Source organism: Neolamprologus multifasciatus, chromosome 19 (assembly GCF_963576455.1).
Source record: "Neolamprologus multifasciatus chromosome 19, fNeoMul1.2, whole genome shotgun sequence".
NCBI classification, from domain to species: domain Eukaryota; kingdom Metazoa; phylum Chordata; class Actinopteri; order Cichliformes; family Cichlidae; genus Neolamprologus; species Neolamprologus multifasciatus.
In genome coordinates, this window is record NC_140457.1 from 27,742,136 (window position 1) to 27,759,742 (window position 17,607).

At 43.2% G+C, this 17,607-nt stretch overlaps 1 protein-coding gene, 1 long non-coding RNA gene and 1 pseudogene across 3 annotated transcripts in view; all 3 read right to left on the minus strand.

Moving 5' to 3' along the window:
• The window catches only part of LOC146496756 (uncharacterized), a 496,205-nt gene that overhangs the window by 292,634 nt on the left and 185,964 nt on the right, over nucleotides 1-17,607 (minus strand). The gene's annotated exons all lie outside the window — the stretch shown is intronic.
• LOC146496757 (uncharacterized) overlaps nucleotides 1-17,607 on the minus strand; it is a 358,433-nt gene that overhangs the window by 230,345 nt on the left and 110,481 nt on the right. The gene's annotated exons all lie outside the window — the stretch shown is intronic.
• On the minus strand, nucleotides 264-16,231 carry LOC146496764 (amino acid transporter heavy chain SLC3A2-like; annotated as a pseudogene). The gene is made up of 8 exons (XR_014871052.1): nucleotides 15,904-16,231; nucleotides 13,167-13,357; nucleotides 12,751-12,924; nucleotides 12,452-12,549; nucleotides 12,156-12,298; nucleotides 10,455-10,771; nucleotides 10,229-10,288; nucleotides 264-1,645 (listed from the first exon to the last, which is right to left on the minus strand). The product of XR_014871052.1 is annotated as an amino acid transporter heavy chain SLC3A2-like (transcript).

Sequence of the window (17,607 nt, forward strand, 5' to 3'; positions counted from 1 at the left end):
TAGGTAGTATTTCTTTGTTTCTCTTGGCTAAGATTTTACAAAGTATTTTCAAATCCGCATTAAGCAGACTGATGGGTCTCCAGTTTTCACATTTATTGTGTGGTTCGGTTCAGTCAGCAGTTTAGACTTTGTTCGAAAATGTTGAGCAATGAAACAAACCATGCCCCTTCATGCGTTTACAATAACTGATATATATATATATATATATATATATATATATATATATATATATATATATATATATATATATATATATATATATATGTCAGTTACAGTAAATATTCATTCAGAAAGCTAAAAACAGACAGAGAAGTTCCTCCTTCGATCACATTCTTCCATATATGCCAATCTGTTTCACCCTCCAGAGGGTCCCTGAGGATTGACACTTTTCTTCACTCTTCTTCTGTCACCTGTTACTAGGCAAACTCAAATGCAGTTAGAAGCTAAATGTGTCCCAGGCCTTTGGCCTAGAATGAATACTATCATATATGTTTGTAAGCGTGCATGCTTAAACCTTCTGTTGCTCTCGGTCACTTACACCATGGATCCCCTGGACATCGTGCCAAGCTTAAGACCTTTAAATAGACCGAGCATCACTCTATATAAGCCTGCATGTGACTTTAATGGTTTAACTGGAGATGAGGAACTTAAAACTACAAAAACTGACAGACTCTCATGGATGCTGTGCTTTTCTTTCATTTTTATTTTTCATGTTTTCCTAGAATTCACAATACAGAAAGGAAAAGTGACGTGTCATATAAGACATAACCAACACATCCAAGAAGAAGAAATGACATCATACATCAGAGCACTCTGATGCATTTGCTACTAACTAGTAAGCTTGACCTTTAGGGAGGTCACTAAACTGAACACAATACCACATCTTTGCCCATGATTGGCCACATTTATTCTAACTGTTGCTGGTTAAGTAACACAGTTCTGAATCCATTTGCAGTACCATAGATGATGAGCACAGATCACTGCATGTTTATTCTGGATGAATGTAAGACATCAGATTCTGGGAAGTGTCAAATATATAAGCATGCTTCAATATTAGCGTATTTGTTAGCAAGACAACAGGCAACTACCAGGACATTTTACAAAGCCTTTTTGTTTAGCTTCTGAGAGCATTTATATTATTTTCACATGAAATAATATCATTAGTCGTTATCACTAAGTCACTGAATCTGAAATGATGTGTTGTATGTAATTAGACAACAATATTTCCCCTCACCTCACCATGATCTTTCTGAATCTGACTTTCATCAACATCTAATCTCTGCTAGTATCTTTTCTATCCCGTGTAGGAAAACTTGAGCAGCGCAGCTTCCCCGGGGCCAAGCCGCAGGTTTGTAAGATCCACGCTGCTGTCGGCAGGCATTGTGCTGCTGTTGGTGCTGAGAACAACCACAGCCTTCGGGGGCAGCACTGTGTGGCTCAGCTGCAGCACCGCTGACTCCTCTGCAGCCCAGTTGAAGGCGGCGAGGTAACGCTCGTTCTGATCCCACGTTCGCAGGTAAGCCAGGGAGGAGGAGGAGTTAAAAAGGAGGATGAAGTCTCCAAACAGCAGGGAACGCTCTTTACCCCGCAGCTCACTCACAGTGCTGAAAAACCTGCGACAGGTCAGGCGCTCAGCCCGCTCCTCCTGCACAGAGAGAGCACACGATCACTATGTGATATTAACTGTTCTCGGTAGGCTGCTAGGTTACAATACTGCTCGAACAACTACAGCCAATAACAGCAAACCTGCAGAAGAGCAGAGAAGGTGTTCATAATCACATCTGCTCAAAAGATGGATGTGGTCACCATGACTACCATCTGCCATGGGTTTTGGCTATGACTTGTGAAGCCACAGTCATTTGGATGCCATGTTGTTGGGTTATGATATGTAGCCTACATGATGGAGTGCTAAGTTATCATCTGATGCACACATGCACACAGATACAATACAATTGTATTTATATAGCACATTTAAAAAACCACAGGTATGCCAAAGTGCTTCACAGAACGAGCAATAATAAATACAAATACAAATAAAATATACTAACAGGCGGGTGACATAACTAACCAATAATACACCAGGCGTAGTAGGCACAACCCGAAAGGCTGAAGGTTAAAACATTATAAACATTAATAAAGCGAAAAAGATAACTTACAGTACACCAGAAACACGGGCTCTAGGAGGCGGGGAAAGCTAACAAATAAGTTTTTAATTGAGATTTAAAAGATTGAATTGAATCAGACGCCCGAATAGCTAGAGGGAGGTTATTCCAGAGCTAGGGTGCGACAGCGGCGAATGCGCGGTCACCTCTGGTCTTGAGCCGAGATCTAGGTCGCACCAGGAGCATTTGGCCTGATCTAAGCACTCTCCTGGGGGTATGAAAGCTGAGGAGATTCGTAAGCTAGCTGGGCGCGGTGCTATTTATGATTTTAAAAGTGAGCAATAAGATTTTAAAATCAATGCGAAATTTAATAGGGAGCCAGTGCAGGTCGGAGAGAACTGGAGTAATAGACTCAAACCTGCCAGTTCCAGTTAAGAGACGCGCAGCCGCATTTTGAATGAGCTGCAGTTTGTGAACAAGGGCAGAATGGAGACCAGTGTAAAGGGAATTACAATAATCTAATCTGGATGTAACAAAGGCATGGATACGTTTCTCCAGGTCCTTACGTGGTAAGTAGGGCTTGGCCTTAGAGATGAGACGTAGTTGATTGAAACTCGATTTAACTACAGAGGACACATGTTTGTCCAACTTGTAGGAACTGTCCAAGACATCACCCAGGTTCCTCACAGTGTCAGAAAGGGAGTCAGCAAAGGGCCCCAAAATACCAGTTAGTTCAGCCTGAGAGGAGGGAGTATCAAAGAGGGAATTGCTCAGTAGCCAGATTTTAACTTCATTCATACAATCAAAGAAGTGTTGCAACGACGACGTGACATCCTCAGCTAGTTCAAAATAGATTTGAATGTCATCCGCATAGAAGTGGAAAGAAAAGTTGCATTTATCAAAGATTCGGCCCAAAGGTAACAAGTATAACGAGAACAGCATGGGCCCCAGCACAGACCCCTGGGGGACGCCAGTGGTAACAGGGGCAATGGAGGAGGCGTAGGTACCCATGGTGACAGAAAAGGACCTTTCTGAGAGATTTAAACCAGCTAAGGGCACTGCCCGTGATGCCCACCAGATCCTCAAGCCTCATTAAAAGGACATTATGGTCCACCAAATCAAAAGCAGAGGACAAATTAAGCAAAATTAACACCACAGGGCGCCCTGAGTCAGCGATTGAGAGAAGATCATTAAAGACTCTCAGTCTTATGCTATGGCGTGGCTTAAACCCCCACTGAAATTTTTGGTGGCCAGAGACTTAGAAGAGTAAGCCGGTCATAAGTTAGCAATGCAGAGCCACCTGAATAGCATATTAGCAGAAAGGTAAGAAGCAGCAGAGAGCAGTGGAGACGGCCTGCTGAACACACTGGTGCCATCTCAATGCCAAGACTCAATGACATGAAACTAGAATTTCCCTTCTAGGATGGATGGATTCCCTGGATTCAATAAGACGTGACACTAAAGTCTAAAGACACCAGCAAAGTGGTTTCTGAGATCACAGACGAGAGAGCTGAGCATCGTTTGTCCAGTTTTACTTCTGTCTGAAGCGAAGCCTCCTCTTTGAATGGCTAATTATACAGTAACTAAATCAAACTTACCCCCCTGTGGTAAGACTCGACTTATGCGGTCAAAGAAGTGCAGGAGACTGATGCTGTCCAGTGTAGCAAGTGATTTATTCACCATTTTGTGACCGAAACAATATTTACAAAGAAACAAATAAGAAACTCAACTCTATAATTAACTCAGTTCAAATAAACATAACTGAACTTAAATCAACAGAAATTAAGGTCAAACTGCACACAGCTACACTGACCCGAAACCTTTTTTGAAACACCTCAGTTCTTCTGCTTAAATAGTCCACTTAATCAAACAATTTCTCCTCTGGACTATTCCAATCAGTAGGTAGATACGATGAACATGATTATATTCAAGTCTCTACTACTCCTCTTTACTGGCAACATGAACTCTGGTGTAATCAATACATATTATAACAATAAATCTACTTCTTCATAAACCCTCTAAAGTCAACTTTATTAAATTATAAGAGTTCTTCCCATTCTGCACTTGGTCTCTTCCTGTGACCTCAGATGAACCCAGAAGCTATAAAGCAGGAAGTAAAACTACATTTCCTCCTTTTGTTTCTGGAAGACAGGTAGGTAAGGTAAGTTCTAAACAATGCAAATTAACAGTTGAAATAAATAACATGTTAACTTAACAAACTTGTAGGGATTGATTTAAACCAAGATGTTATATTATATAATCTGTAAAAGTGCAAAACATAAACAAACCCGGGATAGTAGATGTTTGCCTATTGCAGATTACATGTGAAATATGGTTAAATCAAAACAAGAATGTTAACTAAGAATATGGACAAATGGTCTTCTCACCCACTTTGTCACACTCCCCCCCCCCCCCCCCCCCCCCCTTAAGACCGTTACTCCTCTGAGTCACGGGACAGGAAATCAGCAATGACATTCTTATGTCCGGGTCTATACTGGACCTGGAAACGAAAAGGCTGGAGAGATAAATACCATCTTGTTATCCTGGCATTAGTGTCTTTCATATTATGAATCCATTGCAAAGCACGATGATCAGTCTCAAGAACAAACTCTTTCCCAACGAGATAATATCGTAAGGTGTCTAGAGCCCATTTAATTGCCAATGCCTCCTTTTCAATGGTCGAATACCTCCTTTCCCTTGGAAAAAGTTTTCGACTGATGTACTGAACAGGCAACTGCTGCCCTTCCTCTCCTTGCAGTAAAACAGCTCCCAGACCCACCTCAGAGGCATCTGTTTGTACTGTGAAGGGAAGGTTAAAATCTGGACACTGCAAAACAGGTTTCTGACACAAACAGTCTTTCAAATCATTAAATGCATTCTCAGCATCTTTCGTCCACCTGACCTTTGTAGGACTAGATTTTCTTGTCATGTCAGTCAATAAAGCTGCTCTTGATGAAAAATTTGGAATTAGTCGACGGTACCAACCCACTAATCCCAAAAATGATCTCAACCTTTTCTTTGTGTTTGGCAAGAGTGCTGCAGCAACTGCATCCACTTTTCCAACCTGAGGGCGAATGCCTCCACCCCCTATTACATAACCCAGGTACTGCACCTCGGGCTTGGCGATGTGACATTTCTTGGCATTTATGACAAGTCCAGCATTTGTGATACGTCGAAACACATCAGCAACATGTTTCAGATGATCTTCCCATGTACCACTATAAACAACAATGTCATCAATGTATGCAGCTGCATATTGTTCTGCACCCTTCAACACTCGATCCACCAACCTTTGGAATGTAGCTGGTGCTCCATGCAAACCAAAGGGCATCACTGTGAATCTAAACAGTCCACTTGGCACTCTGAATGTTGTTAAGTCCTTAGATGAGTCTGTCAAGGGAACCTGCCAGTAACCTTTACAGAGGTCAAGGGTAGTCAGAAATTTAGCATTTCCCAAACGATCAATTAGTTCATCAACCCTCGGCATTGGATAAGGATCAAAAGCAGACACAGAATTTAACTTAGAAAAGTTTACACAGAATCTAAGCTTAGGATCATCTTTCTTTGGTACAAGCACAACAGGGCTACACCACTCACTGTGTGATGGCTCAATGATTCCTGCAGCCAGCATCTCCTCCAGCTCACTTTTCAACTCAGGCAATAGCTTAGCTGGGATACGGCAAGTGGTATCTCTAATTGGCCGTTGGTCTGGAGAATGCAAAGTGATTTTGTGTTCACTGAGGTGTGTACGATCTGGCTTTAGACTGAAGAGTTCTTTAGTCATAAGTGATTGCACCTCCTGACGTCTTTCCAAAGGCAAATGGTCTAAGTCTGGAAACACAATTTTGACAGCTGAAGAAGGGAAGTACTGCTCCTGAGGTTCTTCCTCATCCACAACTGTACATGCCCACATGGATGTTGAGTCCCGTGGCTGGTCAGTCCACTCTTTCAAAAGATTGACGTGGAACACTTGATGATTCTTTCGACGGTCTGGTAAATGAAGCTCATATGTGACTGGGCCTGTCTTCTTTGTGATTTCATATGGCCCCTGCCACTTTGCAAGAAGACTGCTCTCAGAAGTTGGCAACAGTAGAAGAACTTTCTGTCCCTCACGGAAGACTCTTCTTCTTGACACTTTATCATATCTTTGTTTCTGCTGCTGTTGCGCATGGGCCAGATTGTTATTAGCAAGCTCTTGGAAATGTTCGAGCTTGTCCCTCATTTTGAGGACATATGAGAGTTCACTAAACCTCTGCTCTGACATCGAACCCTCCCAAGCTTCTTTCAGAACATCCATTGGACCTCTGACAGGATGCCCATAAAGTAGCTGGAATGGTGAAAACCCAGTAGAACTTTGTGGAACCTCTCGGTAGGCAAATAACAAAAATGGGAGCCATTGGTCCCAATCTGACCCTGTTTCATTCACAAATTTCCTGAGCATTGATTTTAAGGTCTTGTTAAATCGCTCCACAAGGCCATCGGTCTGTGGGTGATAGGGACTGGTCTTGACACCCTGGATCCCTAACAAACTGTATACTTCTTTGAGCATCTTAGAAGTGAAATTGGTCCCCTGATCTGTGATGATTTCTTTTGGGATACCGACTCTGGAAAACAACTGAATCAGGCAGTTAACAATCTGACGAGCCTTTATTTTCTTCAGGGGGAAGGCTTCAGGATATTTTGTGGCATAGTCACAAACTACAAGTATGTACTTATGACCTGCTTTACTCTGTTCTAGTGGGCCAACAATGTCCATGGCAATGCGTGAAAAGGGTGTATCAATGATGGGCATACTGATAAGCGGAGCTCTATCTGATTTCCTGCCTGGAGCTGTTAACTGGCACTGTGGGCAAGCTTTACAGTATTGTACCGTATCACTGAACTGTTGGGGCCAGTAAAATCTGGGAATCATTCTAGAAAATGTTTTAGATTGTCCCAGATGTCCTGCCCAGGGAATGGAATGACTCATTTTCAAAATGGTAGATCTCAAACTCTGGGGGATCACCAACTGGTCACCAATCTTGCTACGGCGATGCAACAAATCTCCCTTAACCACAAACACTTCCTGCCTTCCCTCAACTGTAGTTGACTCTGGAACACATTTAGAGAACAATGGTTTAAGTGTTAGATCCTCTTTCTGAAGCCTAGCAACCTGACTAGCACTGGGGAGAGACTCAGTCTTTAAAGGATCTAAAATGTGTTCAGCTACTCTTGTTCCCTTCACCTTTTCATGTCTTCTTTGTCTCTTGCTCTTTTTTGGTTTAGAATGAGTGCTAGACTCGTCCAATGGTGCATCCTCATTTGCGAAAGGCAAGTCATCCCAACCCGAAGCATTAACCTGTTGCTCCTTAGCTTTTGACCTTGTGACTGCTAACAAACTTTCAATGGTTTCAGTCTGACAGGAATGCTTGGCTATTAGCTCTGTGAGTATTGGGAGATCACGGCCCAACACCACTTGATAAGGCAACGTTTGCAACACTCCCACTGAAAGAGTGTAACACTGGCCTTCTACTTCAAGTGCAACTTCAGCAACTGGGTATGATACCTTATCACCATGAATACAGCACACATCCACTGTTGCTCCTGAAAAGATCACATCCCTAGGAAGACTGTCTTGTCTAACCAGAGAGCGATTACTTCCTGTATCTAACAGAGCTACACAGGGTTTGTCTTCAACAAATACCCCAATTGATGGCTCACGTTGCTGACATTCAATTTCATTTTTGTGATTCTCACTGACTTTAGTTTGTCTAGCAGAACACATGTAATTTTTACTAACAGACATCTTTGTACATTGAGCTTTAAGATGACCTATTTGACCACACAAATGACATGCTTTATTGGTTTTATTTTTTGTCTCAGATCTGGCAGGATCTGAGTTATACCAGTTCTGTCTTGTGTGCTTAACTTTCAAGTCAGGGCCACCACCTAACATGTTCAATGGCATGTTGGAATTTGACTTAACTGGTGTGAAGACTTTTGATGGTCGACGAGCTGCTAAGAAAGCTTCAGCCAGTTCTGCTGCTTCCTTGGAAGTCTTTGGGTTACGTTCCTTAACCCACGTCCGAAGATCAGGATTCAGAACCTTGAGAAACTGTTCCATGATGATGGCGTCTCCGATTTGATCCTTTGTCTTTGTTTCAGGATTCATCCACTTCATGTACAACTCCTTTAGGCGGACCTGCAGCTCCCTTGGTGTTTCCTCTGCTCCAAAGGTACTAGAACGAAACCTCATTCGATAGGTGTCAACACTTATTTCATACTTCTGCAAGACAGCACACTTTACTTTTGCATAGTCCATAGTGTCATCAATATCCATGGCTACATAGGCGGAACGTGCTTTACCAGCTAGCAGTGGTGCTAGGTGAAGAGCCCACTCATCTCGCGGCCACTGGCAAGCATGAGCAATTCTTTCAAAGGTGATTAAATAATGTTCAATGTCCTCACCTTCATTGTAAGGTTGCATTTTTGGCCCCTTCCAGCCTGAATGTCTCACCAATGTTGAAAGCTGTGCCTCACTGCGTTGATGTACCGGTTCCAAGTCAAGCCTATTTGATTCTTGTGTGCTGACAGGTGGTTCTGGAGTAGGTGCCCTCGAAGAAGCCGATGTTGATGCTTGTACTTCAAGTAACTGATGCTCTAGATTGCCATGCTGCACCTGCTGTTGAAGCTGGGCAAACTGATGCCGGATTTGCCTCCATCTATCCTCCTGGCGCTTGTGCTCTTGCTCCAGTTTAGAGTCGCGTTCAGCCTGCTGTTGCATCAGATTTTGCAAAAGTTTGGACAATTCAGCCACATTCTCTTGTCCAGCAATATGGCCACTTATTGCCCCTTGTTGGTCACTGCCATCTTGTAAATCATCTGCTTCACATTCTGGAACAAGTCCCCTCTTTGCTCGGGTAGACATCTTCTCCACTCCTTAATTGGCCTGGAATCCCACTGCTGCTGCCACCAAATGTGGTAAGACTCGACTTATGCGGTCAAAGAAGTGCAGGAGACTGATGCTGTCCAGTGTAGCAAGTGATTTATTCACCATTTTGTGACCGAAACAATATTTACAAAGAAACAAATAAGAAACTCAACTCTATAATTAACTCAGTTCAAATAAACATAACTGAACTTAAATCAACAGAAATTAAGGTCAAACTGCACACAGCTACACTGACCCGAAACCTTTTTTGAAACACCTCAGTTCTTCTGCTTAAATAGTCCACTTAATCAAACAATTTCTCCTCTGGACTATTCCAATCAGTAGGTAGATACGATGAACATGATTATATTCAAGTCTCTACTACTCCTCTTTACTGGCAACATGAACTCTGGTGTAATCAATACATATTATAACAATAAATCTACTTCTTCATAAACCCTCTAAAGTCAACTTTATTAAATTATAAGAGTTCTTCCCATTCTGCACTTGGTCTCTTCCTGTGACCTCAGATGAACCCAGAAGCTATAAAGCAGGAAGTAAAACTACATTTCCTCCTTTTGTTTCTGGAAGACAGGTAGGTAAGGTAAGTTCTAAACAATGCAAATTAACAGTTGAAATAAATAACATGTTAACTTAACAAACTTGTAGGGATTGATTTAAAACCAAGATGTTATATTATATAATCTGTAAAAGTGCAAAACATAAACAAACCCGGGATAGTAGATGTTTGCCTATTGCAGATTACATGTGAAATATGGTTAAATCAAAACAAGAATGTTAACTAAGAATATGGACAAATGGTCTTCTCACCCACTTTGTCACACCCCCAGTTATGAATGTTAATAAACTTTGTTTATGCAGGCTGAATGCACAAACAGGGACCAAGCTTTAGTAGGTTATACTGTCACTACCACACCAGGTCGACTGCATTACCAGCATGTGTATTACTATGGGATTTTATTCAAAACACGCTCCACCCACACAATCGACTCAAATAACACACCTCTGCAGTACTGAGAGTTTGTTTGTTTTATCCTATTATATATTCTGTATTTATATGTGTATGCATGGCATGCTCATATCCTTACTCTCATTCCCCTTTATTTAGTATTTCAACTCTGTAACATGCAACTTCTGTCGATGCTACTGGAAACTTTCCCACCTGAGGGATTAATGACGTTTCATCTAATCTTACCTGCAGAGTCCCATTCAGCTCCTCATTGGAGTCCCAAAGCATCTTGGGAAACTTGGTGTCCTTTCGTGGAAATAATAAAATCTTAATATCACAACAAAGTAATAGTACAACATGTATTCATATGTATTCATGCTTTGTGCTTCTCTGTAACTACGATGAGGCTAAAGTAAAGAACACGAGCTTATTAAAACACTGAAGTACGTTCCTGAGAGTTTACTGTCCTCACCTCGTCCATCAGACCTATCTCATCTCCGTAGCTGAAGATGGGTGTCCCAGGCAATGTCAGCAGCAGTAACTGATGCAGTTTAACTAGAGCTGGGCCCACCAGTGAAGCCATGTGACCCTCGAGCCGCCCCCCCCAGATTCCAGGCGAGATTCATCTGACTCTGGGACGAATACAAGTGCTGGATAGAGCGAGCGAGCTCCGTGACATCCGTGTCACGTGAACGAAGGACCCGGGAGATCAGGAGGTCAACACCCGTGGAAGAGAGGAGGGTGGACACATCTTCAGCAGAGGAACGGTCTGTGACGCCAATCAAGACTCTGAAAATCACAAGGTTCAGTTTACGTAATCCAGAGAGTTAATGCAGGACTTTTAGTTTCTCAGGTAGACCTAATAAAAATGATCTGGTCCTAAAGCAGAGCTATGTAGTTCTGGACATGTGGCCTCAGTAGGATCTCCCAGGGCAAACTGATATTTGGTGGGGGACCAGAGGAAGAGTGATTCAGAAAACCCCTGTGAAGGAGAAAGCAAGGTTCACCCTGGTGGGACGAGGTTACAGTCTGTGGGGATTAGAGAAATATTTTGCTGCTATTGTTAATAATCATCATCATTACCATTGCATTAATAATTAATATTGATATTGCATTCAGATGTTTAAACATATTGGTACCCAATTAGCCTTTATTACAGGTGCAGTTATCAATAATCTTAAATGCTTTTGAATGCTTGTTATAATCTTAAATGTGTACGTGCTGGCCTTCTGTCTGGTGGAAAGGTTACAAGGTTTAGCTGGTGAGGTGAGAGGTGAAACTGAGTGCATTTCAGGTTGACACACACACACACACACTTACACAGCAGTTAGACTCAGGGGTAGGTGAAGGTTCGAATAATATTTTGTAAAAGCTTTCAACTGCAAAATTGTGCCTGCAAAAGAACAGTTTGTTGCAGAAGGTGTTCCTGATGTTCCAGAAGATAAGCGAGCGTCCGGCAGCGACAGGAAGACACCTGGCATGGAGACGAGGCGATGTTGCTTTTTCAAACTGTGTTAAAAGTCATTGTGGTTTTGATTTGATGTATGCATGTATTGTATCTGCTGAATGCATGAGGGGGCGTTATAAATTTCCCTGATGGTATAAAAACAACTGATTGTGTATTGTTCGAGAGAGATCGATGCTGTCTGCGTACAGTGTTCATCTCTCCACGCGTGTGTTCATTAAAATCATCGTTTGACTCCACCCGGCCGGATCAGTGTTGTTATTTTGGAATTCCTCCTGTATCCCTCCTCAATATTTGAACCCTTAACAAGTCCCAGGCAGTAGCAGCAGGGCAGAATACACAGCCTCTGTCAGCCACAGAAAAACTCTACTGTATGTAAATGTTGTGCAATATTTGAGTGAGAAAATCATCGAGCGATTTAACCAAAACAAAAGAGTACTTTTCTGGACCATGGGGAACGTTCATGTGCAGGTGTTTGCCACATGAAGTGTTGGGTTGTTGTGTCTGCTGTGTTGGGATAACAACCCAACGGCTTCGTAGAGTAAAGGGACACTTGCATAGTAAACATTTCATCAAATGTAATCTAAGTGACAAGACACAGAAACACAGACGTGGGTAAAGCTGGTGGTTTCCTGGTGGTGCTGCCATCTCCTGCTTCATGAAATCTCTGATAGTACTCGTGACATCCAGGCACGCTGTTTTCCTCACCTGCTGTTGGGATGCTTGTCCGTCCTGTTCTGCACGATGGCTCGGATGTCGTTCCAGAGAGACGGCACCACTGTGGCCACGCGCTCTGCCCCTGACAGCTGGATGCCATCCACGCCTTCGTTCAGCCAGAACACCAGAGCAGACTGAGGCACACGGACACACTCGTCATTTCTGTTACCCACCTGATGACTTCTCTTAATGAATAATAACTTAACTGGATTCAGCTAAACATGTTGTTAATGTTAATATTGGAAACAATAATGACTTTACTGTGTGTGACATCAGCGAGCACTCACCTTCAGCCTCTCTGCTACAATCGTCACACTGCTGTTGGAGAACCAGGGCCCGGATGAGCCCAGGTAGTTTGGAGTCAAATCCAGAACCACAAAAACACCTGCACATGTGAGAGGAGCAAATGTACTGCAGTAAGTGCATGTGTGCTTTGGTGTCGTTCTTCATATACTTGAGTTGATCTCTCTGAGTTTTTCAGAGCCTTTTAGTGAAACAATCATTCTGGTCTGTTGTCAGCATGACTCCCACTGATACGGGACATAAAACATCATGAGCTGTTTCTGTGGAAGGCTGTCTCCCTGACCCTTTTTATGAGCAGCCTGGATGAAACCCTTAAACTGGTCCAGGTTTCCAGCCTCGGGGGAAATCTCCTCAAAGCTCAGGTTCACAGCTTCATCCGGAGGCGCTACGTGGATCGGCCCGACCACCAGCCCTTTGACCTTCAGCTGAGCCAAACTGTTGACCTTTTGTTCCAGGCCTGGAAACACACACACAATGAGGAGGAGCAGTAGTTCACTGTTGTGATGTTTCTTTGTGGTGACTCTTTTATACTTGAGCAGCTGCTGACGTTGTGTTTGCCTGATTTTACATCTGACTGTGTTCAGAAAACACAGCATAGATAACTGAGCAGAGTTACAGACATGTTGGATGTTACACATTTATTGGAGAATGATGCAAAGATGATATTCATGTATGATCTCTGTCTATGTTTGGACTCACCTTTCAGGTTGTGGGTGTCGGTGAAAGCTTGGATGTTTCCGATCTGGTACAGAGGCCCATCATTCCACCAGTTGGTGTTGGGCAGATCTTTGCAGCGAGGGGCCTGCAGGATGATGAGGACGGCCCCCACCAGCATCCCCAACCAGCCGAGCCAGAACACCACCAGCAGCGCCCAGCGGGTCCTCACCCAGCTGAGAAACAGGAAAAGGCCGGATTATCAATGAGCCGAGGCTCTGCGTCCTGCAGGTACCCAAATTCTCTGGACGACTGAAGGGAATCTGGAAACGCGCCATGGCTATGAATGCTGAAATGTTTGTTTCCTTTGTGACACCTTCGACAATTTTCACGTCTTGGCCAAAAGACCCAGAACACGTAAAGGTCAAAGTGTTCAAATATGTGAAGCAAATCTGCTAAAGCCCACGCCTGTTGATACTGTTGCCATGTAAACTTATCAGACACCTGTGGGCACTGTTTTATCTCAGGGATCAGGGCGGCTGTAGCTCAGGTGGCAGAGCAGCCACTAACCAGAAGGTCGGTGGTTCGATCCCAGGCTGCTCCAGTCTGCATGCCAAATATCCTTGGGAGAGATACTAACCCCATGTTGCTCTCCGATGCATCCATGAGTGTGAATGTGTATGAATGTTAGATACTCAGCACTTAAGCTTAGAAGAAGTGCTTGTGTAAACGGGTGAATGAATTAGTTGTATAAAGCGCTTTGAGTGCATCAGACAGTAGAGAAGCTCCATATAAGAACCAGTCCGTTTATCCCAACAAATGCCTCGTACTTATTTTTCTGAACATTTAACTTTTAACATTTAACCCTTTTAACTTCTTCCTATTTGATCAAATGTCAAGAATACTACATTTAAAGTAAAGTACTGTATTAACTACTGTGTTAAATGTTTCACATTCTTACACCTCTTCTTGATTTCTCTTATCTCCAAACCTGAGCTCTCCCTCTGCTGTCAGACAGAAATCTTTACGTTCTCTACACTGCGGTACTGCCTCGTCTTTTTGTCAATGCCACTGTCTCCAAATATCATATGACAGCTGGTCCCACTGCCGTCATCCCTGACACTATATGAATCAGAAAGCAGAGGAGCACAGAGTGACACAGCATGAGTCAGACAGAAAAATCTCTGTAGTTTACTTTGCTTGTCATGGTTTGAGAGCCTGCACAGAAAAAGTTAAATGTTGTGCACTGAACTGAGATATTAAACCAGGATTATAATAATGGTGTTGCTATGGCAATGATATTGTGATACAACATTTTTATATTGCATAAAAATGTATAGAGGTATCATCATGTACAACAGCATCGCAGCATACTAATTAACACAGAAGAACTGAAGAACTGTGAAAGGTGAAAAAAACGAAGCTTTTCTCTGATATTTATTTCCACAAATCTCGCGTCCTTTTTAGTACAATTAACTCCTTTCAGTCCACCTCCGGGTCTTTTTTGTGGTTAAGAACGCAACAATTAAACATCTTTGCTTTTGTTGCTGTTGGTAGATTTGAACCTGTGTCCCTCCCTCCTCTTATTAAAACTGTAAGACAAGACAGGGACTGATTTTAACCCTCAGGAAAAAGGTGTAGTCTCCAGCTGGCTGTGTTTGCTTTGGTCGCGACCATATTGCTGCGGTCACAGGGTTAATGGCAGTGATGGCCTACAGATGCTGGCAGCTACCTCTCTGCATTGAATCATATCTGTTATTAACCTCTGTCTCTCTTCCACAGCATGTCTTTATCCTGTCTTCCTTCTCTCACCCCAACCAATCACAGCAGATGGCCCCGCCCCTCCCTGAGCCTGGTTCTGTTGGAGGTTTCTTCCTGTTAAAAGGGAGTTTTTCCTTCCCACTGTCGCCAAAGTGCTGCTCATAGGGGGCTGCTGCACTGAGGTACAGTTTTTACTCTGTTTCTGGTTTAGTATCATGCCAACCGTAGCATGTACAAAGCTCTGACTTGAACCTCACTGAAACTGAAGTCGATGCTAGAAGATCATCAAATATGGAGGAGTTGAGAGATTAACCAAGGAAGGGTGGGCGGCGGTCTGTGATTGCTCAGGCGCCATGTGCAAATGACTGCAAGATATTCAGCTGACTGTTAGCATCAGGGGAGCTAATCGTGTTAGTTTCTGTGTGCAAAGCAAAAATAATCTAAGCAGTCAAAATGAAACTAGGTTTGGAGAGTGACATACGCTCCATTGAAGATTCTTATTCAGGCTTATTTCCAAGAGACACTGCTCAACTACTGCATCTATTACAGCAGAAAAGCCTGCCTGCAGACCAGACTAATCCAAACATCTCATACACCACCTGATTAAAAATATGAAAAAGAAGCGGTCCAGCAGTCGGCCTCCTTAGTTCCCAGATGTTCCTGGAGATGGGAATGTGTGCAGCTATTTTTAAGTATTGTGTTTTCATTTGAATGTGAGATGGGGTTCAAACGTGTTTTGGAATCTGGATTAAAAATCATGGGTGTAAAAACCGACATTGTAATAAAAGCTGTTATCATTGCCAAACAGTGTTGAACTGTAGGCGATGTTTCTTCACTTCTATCAAACCACCAACGTTTACCTGCGTATCCAAACACAGAAACAGGCTCAGCAGTACGGTGCGCGTCACAGGTTTACTGCATACATGAGATGCATGCTGGTGTCCGCTCATGCAGAAATAAATAAATAAAAGGAACGACAGAGCCTCGCCCTGCAGGGGTGTGCACAGTGTGTCCTCCTCACCCCGGGGTGCCCGCCACCCTCATCAGCTCCTCCTTGTTCAGCCCAGTGAATTTCACCTCCTCCTCCTCGTCGGGGATCTTCAGCTTCACCAAGCCATTCTTCTCCGCCGTCGTCGGTGCCTCCTGCCCGCTGGCAGAGGGTGTGTCGGCCGTCTGGTCTCCTCCCGTCATCGGCTGCTTCTCCCTGCTCCTCCTGGTCCAGATCTGCCTCGCTCACATCGGCCTCCGTGGCATCAGCGTCCCCCTGAGCGGGACCCGCCTCGTCCTTGTGCTCAGCATCCTTCATCTCTACGTTGAGTCTCCTCCGTGTTCATTGTCGGCCTAGTCCCGTTATTGAATGGAAGAGCCGCAGACGCGCTTCAGTCAGTCTGTGCGACGTTCACAAACAGTGGGACAGACGAACATCGAAACTGTCCCAATTATTTGAACCAATACGTGTTTCATTGGCGTTCAGCTGTCCCAGCACACAGACCGTTTAAAGTGACCCTCTGTAAGCCAACTGGGCCAGCTCACAGAAAGGTGAATATGGTGAATGCAGCGGCTATAATGTAGCGCATTTCTATTATAGCCCGCTGCCGCTCAAAGCGCTAACACGACTCATCCATGAAGCACTTTTATTCTACGCGCAGGTGCTTTCTGTCTAACTGTCTTACTGGATGTGATGCCCCAGAAGCTTTAGCAGGTGGAACCACCTGCCAATCAGCAGATGACCTGATGACAGCCACTCTGAAACTACAGCATAAACAAAATGTGTTCAAAATACAAAACAAACAAAAATATAAACAGTTTTGGTTTTTAGGATCATTTTCTTGTTTTCGTTTCCAGAAATGTTTTCTGTAGTCTGGTTTCTCCTACCAATGCTTAAAAAGAGATTTCCGAGCGCACCTGAATGCAACATCAAATAGGATTGGGCCAGTTTTACATACGTCAGTTGTAGAAATTGTTGAATAAATAAATAAATAAATAAATAAATAGGAGAGCTGCGTGAAGTTGCAGCTTGCAGTGCTGAGTTGCTTGAAAGCATCTCTCTGTCTGTCAGGGGGAGACGATAACTGTGTGACAGCTGAAAGGACTGACTGCATCACATCGCTCTCCTCTTTTGTTTTATTAAGTGTATTTATTTTTTGGATTACTACTGCTACTCTTTTATTCCCCCTGTCACTGTAACAATCAGAATTATTGTCTGAAGGCCGAAAAAAGACCAGAACAGATTTATTTTCCCAAGCAGACTAATACAGCTTCCACGTGACTGTCATATTTTATTATTATTATTGTAAATGTATGAATTTATTCATTTTTTCATTTTGAGGTATTACAATCAGAACCCGACAGGACCAGGGGACAGGAAAGAAAGAAAGGAGGGGGATGAACACCAGAGGAGGAAACTCTGATCAGCTGCTGAGAAAAAGCAGCAGTAACACATCCGTCTTCACTTTTACTTAAGTAAAGAAGTTGAATCAGTACTTTAGCTTTCACCAGAGTATTTTTAAACAATAGTGTCTATACGTCTACTTAACTACAGGATGCCAGTATGTTTGCCTGGATATGTCCTCCAAAGTGTCCACTAAACAAATATGTTGGGATGATTTCTTGTGTTTGCAGAATATCTCTAGAATTAGAAACAAGCTGTCTCAGAGTGACGCTGAAAAACTAGTTCCTGGGTTTATTTCTCCTGGACTACTGTCATTCATCATCATCACCTTGT